The following is a 5,373-nucleotide window of genomic DNA, read 5'->3' as shown; positions in this document are numbered from 1 at the left end:
CCTGTGGCTGCTGTGGTCAATTCTGTGTCCTGTTTAAGTGATCTGGCTGTGCTTTAGGTGGAGTTTGGCCTCTTTCTACCTGAGGGACATCCACTCTAAAGCCTACTGAGCTGTGGTTGGGCTCTGCTCCCAGGGAACAAGGGACAGGACAAGAGGAGAGAACCTCAAGCAGTGCCAAGGGAGGTTCAGATTGGACATCAGGAGGAATTTCTTCATGGAAGGGTTTGTCAGGCTTTGGAAAGGGCTGCCCAGGAAAGTTGTGGAGTCCCCATCCCTGGAGATACTCAGGGAACAGCTGGATGTGGCACTCAGTGCTCTGGGCTGGTGACAAGGTGGGGATCAGGCACAAGCTGGACTCTGTGACTTTGGAGATCTTTTCCAACCTCAGTGATCCTGGGATTCTGTTCTGTGTGAAAATCCCCGCACCAAGGAGAAATCAGCTGAATTAAGTTCAAAGCAAGAGGTTTAGGGACACAGCTGGGCCCCTTGGCTTTGTTTTTCATCATGGAAATCACCTCTGCTGTGCACTGTGCTAACAGATATAAAAGCAGCTCTGTATTAATCTAGGAGTTACAGGGAGCATCTCCAGTGCAGTGAAATGTCCCAACAGGAGCATTCAGGTGGAGCAGGGAGGGGCAAACCCAGCCCCATCAGCACCATTCGTGCTGTGCAGTTCCTGACCTGGGAGCTGGGGTGGCAGAGGCAGCCCCTGGCAGCCCGGTGACAGGGGCCAGTGATGCCCTGGCATTGCTTATGGGATTTGTCTCGTTGGCAGCTTTATGCTAATAATTGTTACAACTGGGTATTGGCCACTGCTTGGCTGGCACTGGTGCACTGACAAAATAGGTCCTAAAGAGTTGGTCTGGCTTTGAATTGGTTAAACATGTGGTGTCTGAGTTTGTTGACTTGGTTAAAGTAACTTAAACATGTCTTTCTGGTTGATGTATAGGTATAGCTGTATTGTAAAAGTAAGTAAGTAAAGTTAACAAGCATTAATATTTATTTGATTAAACTCTATGTTTTTGTTTAGTTACTTTTTGTAAAAACTTTCTTACATATTTTAATTCTTAAGTAAATTTTTCAGTACTGGATCTTCACCTTCCCAGGTGGATAAAGGGCTCTCCTGTGGGCCTCTGCTGCTCTTCTGGGACTGCCCTAAGGCACAGACATTGACTTCAGTGCAGTGTTAAAAGAGGCAGGGGATGGGGGGCTCCATCAGCCACTGGCGAGGCAAATTGCTGTTCAGTTGCTTCACTGGTGTGTTGTTAATGCGTGTGTGGGTTAGTAATGGGTTAATAGTGGGTTAGTAATGGGTTAGCAGTGGGTTAGTAATGGGTTAGTAGGGGGTTCTGAGGAGCTTAGAGCTCTCTGGAGAGCCTTTGGGCTCACATGGAAGCAGGTGGGTACAGGAGCATGCCAGGCAGCTTCTCAGCATGCACTGAGGGGACTGTCCTCACTAAAATCTGTCATCTACAATTTGGTACTTGAAGCATTTGAGGGACAGCACAGCTTCTCCATACAATGCCATCAGGTCCCTGTGTGCTCTGCCTGCAGGAAAGTGTCCCCTGGAGCAACACACAGGACATGGCATTTCCTGTGAGTGAGAGCTCGTGGCTGCCAGTGCCATAAATCAGTGCCTTCCCCCTGTGTCACATTCCCCCTTCCTGTGACATCCCACCGTTGGGTCCTGCTCCTGCTCTGGGGCCAGCTGACCTCGTTTCACTGCTGCAGCTCTCACTGCAGCACATCCCAGCTCTCTGGCTCTGCCCCACGCTGTCTCACCCAAGTTAACTGCCTGGTTCCATCTGCTCCCAGTTTTCCCAGCCCCAACTGGACCCTCAGGCTCTGAGTCCTGCTGGTGACCCAGTGCTGGGCTGTCCTGATGGTGCCAGGGTGCCATGTGGGATGTGCTGTGCCCCAGCTGTGCCTGGGAGCCCCAGCTGTGCTCGCTCTGGAGGGACACAGCCTGGGCTGAGCTGCTTGTGCTTCTCTCCTCCTGCTCTCCCTCCCTCAGACCTGCCCCCTCTGCTAAACCCCACCCCAAAATCCCACAGGGCACTCCGGTGATGCTGCAGCTCCTCCAGCCCCAGGCACAGCCCCAGGGCCACATCCCAGGCTGCTGGGGACACCTCTGTCACTCTGGGTTGCTGCTGCCAGGTGAGGGTTTGACAGCTCAGGGCACCCAAAGAGCAGAGAGGGCTGGGGATCCCCTGGGCTGCACTGGCTGTGGGTTCTCCAGGGGGTTCCATCCCTCCACAGCTCCCCAGGGATGCACTCCCCACTCTGGGGTGCCCCCATTGTATCCCAGCCTTTTGGGTTAATATGGAAACGTGGCTCCAGCCCCAGAGATGCCAACAGCAGTGGCCACTCTCTCGAATCCCTTTGCAGAGAGATGTGTGTTTAAATCTCATTCATTAAAAGCACTGGGCTCGCTGAAGGCCCTGAGTGCAGCATGTTTATGGAATTAGTCTGTAAGGATGAGTTTATTCCCACTCAAGAGGTGTAACACCACTAATTGATAGAACCGGTTAATCCCTTTATTAGGGTGCTGCTGAAAGGACCCTCAGGTTAACACTTGTATGTGAGCCCAGTGCTCCCTCCCTCCCTCCCCTGCTCATTATTTTTATCATTATTTTGGTTCTTATGACAAAATTGCACAGCTCATGTGGAAAGCTCTTGCCCTTCTAAATCCTGCTGGCTGCTCAGCCCTGTGGCAAAGAAAAAAGCTCTCAACTTAATTTTCAAACATCAAGGTCCATTAAATCAAAGTGATGCTTTCCAAACCTTGTGGCTCTCAGCAGCCCAGCCCCATCCCTCCTTTCCTCCCCTCCTCTTCCTCCCCTCCCTCCCCTGGCTCCAGGCCTTCAGCTCAGCTGGACAGCTCCCAATCTGCTCAGCTGGCAGGATTCTGAGGCCATGTTTTAAGGCATTATCAGAGGTTTCCCTTTCCTTGTCTGTGCTGTGGGAACCTGGTGACCTCCTCTGTGTCACCTCAGAGCTGTGGCCAGAGCTGGCTGTCCCTTGGGAACGAAGGAGGGCTGGATCCAGCTGGGGCTGGGGCTGGCTCATGTCACCCTCCTGCTGTCCTTGGGCTTCTCCTGCCCTTTGCTGAACTGTTCCCCTGCTCTGCCCCATCTCCTCTGTAACCAGCTCCCCGTGTGTGATGGGAGGAGGTTTCAGAGGGATTTGCTCGGCAGGAACAGGGACGTGACATGCAGGGCTTGGGCAGACCTTCCCCATCCACAGTGAGTTTTCCAAAACCTCTGCAGCTCCTGGGAGTCCCCTGTGGGCATTAGGGAGGAGATGGCTTTGGGATGAGGTAGAACTGAGGCTTCTGGGCTTTCTAGGGTGCTGGCTTGGCAGCACCCTGGCTTCAGAATCCCAAGTGTCCCAGGCATCAGTGGGGTTTAGGCTGGGCTGTCCAGCAGAGACACAACCTAAAAGCTTGTCCTGCTGCCCTGCCTTGGTCCATCATCTCTGCTGTGCCTGCAGAATCCTCAGGTTTGTTTGGGAAGGGACCTTAAATCGCATCCCATTCCATCCCCTGCCATGGCAGGGACCACTTCCACTATCCCAGGGTGCTCCAAGCCCCAGCCTGGCCTTGGGCACTGCCAGGGATCTAGGGGCAGCCACAGCTGCTCTGGGCACCCTGTGCCAGGGCCTCACCATCCTCACAGGAAGGATTCCTGCCCAGTGTTCCCCTTCCCAGCCGCTGCAGTGACACACAAACCCCTCTCCAAGCCATGCCGGAGCGCGGGCCGGTCCCAGCAATTTCCCACTCGAACACTTGGAGGCAAAGCTGCCTTTCTGGACAGACAGACGTGGGACAGCCCTGCTGCGGCGTGCTGGCACAGCTGGTGGCACAGCAGAGGCTCCTGCCCACCCTTCCTGGCTCTCCCCCTGAGATTTGGGGGCCACAAACCCCAACTCTGGGCACAAGCCACTAGTCCTGAATGCAGGGCCTGGCCCGGGGTGCTCTGCCAGCCCCTGCCCTTCACCGGGGCCGAAGGTGATGGGGCACAGCTGACCCTGCTGAGGCCACCCTGACAAGGTCACCCACACCTAAATAACAGTGTCAATCACCCAGCATCCCGCTGCTCTGGAAAACCATCTCCCAACAGACCACTTTCTGTGTTTCTATCCTGAGCACCAATAAACTTCTTTAAATATTTCCCTGCTGTGACAGCGTCACCAGCTGCTGGCTTTTAATAAAAACATTCTCCTCCACTTTAATTTCCAGCTCCCTTTTCCCCAAGGGAAGGCCCAGCCCTGAAGGGCTCCAGCCCCTGTTTCTGGTCACTCAGCTGCTTTCCTGGGCACCCAGACCCTGCTCCAAGGAAGGAGGACCCAAGGAAGGTCCTCCTCGCCCAGTCCCTCCGGCTGAGGCCGCTGGTGCTGCCAGCTGGGATTTGGGGATGCTCTGGGTGCCCAGGTGCGCATCCAGAGCCAGCGCAGCTGCCCCCAAGGATATTTTGGGAGAACACAGCAGAGGAAAAGCTCAAACAAGAGGGATTTGCCAGCAGAGGGCAATGACGGGATGGGTTTCCCTCCCTGCGCGGTTCAGGGTTTGAACCAGCTCCAGCGCGGGAGGAGACGGCGACAGATGCTGGGGTCCCCAGGTGCCTCAGCCCCGGCAGGAGGGGACAGCCCAGCCCGCCCTGTCCCTGCGGGGAGGGCTGGAGGTGGCACCGGGAGCTGCCACCCTCCCGTCACCCGGGCAGCGGGGTTGGGGTGTCCCAAACCAGGGGGGGCTGATGCTGAGTGTGGGCACAGCTCACACAGATGGAGGCTGGGCCTTTCTGCTTAGCGCTGGGTTTGGCAAGGCCGGGTTCATGGTTGGACTCGATGATCTTGGGGGTCTTTTCCAACCTAAGGGATTCTGTGATTCCCAGTGCCCGAGTCCCTGGGGTCAGGCACGGCCTCTCCTGGCTCTTGTCCTCACTTGTGCCAGGGATGGTTTGGTATCAGCTCCACCTGACCAGCAATGACACGGAGATAAAATGCAAAACACTCTTATATATTGCAACAGGGAGCAGCTCTGCCTGGCATGTAAGTTAAAATATAAAATTAAAGTTAAAATTAAATTAAAATTCAAAGAGGAGGGAGGAAAAGGAAAAAAAAAAAAAAGAAAAAAGAAGAGCATTTTTAGTTGAACAGCTGGTGATGCCTCAGTAGGCACCCCCATGGGCTGTCACAGCACTCCCCAATCCAATACCTGACATTGTTCTTCAGCCTCATTCAGTTCAGTTTCACCTCAGTCCTGAGCAAATATTGACAAATCTGATATAAGCCCACCAGCACAGTCCTGGAGAACTTCCTTTTGTTTGCAGGGAGCTTGGTGCCTTCCATATCCCCTGGCCAGGAGCCAAGGGA

Source organism: Onychostruthus taczanowskii, unplaced genomic scaffold (genome assembly GCF_017590055.1).
Source record: "Onychostruthus taczanowskii isolate IOZ18803 unplaced genomic scaffold, ASM1759005v1 scaffold60, whole genome shotgun sequence".
Taxonomy (NCBI): domain Eukaryota; kingdom Metazoa; phylum Chordata; class Aves; order Passeriformes; family Passeridae; genus Onychostruthus; species Onychostruthus taczanowskii.
This window is presented reverse-complemented; position numbering follows the sequence as displayed.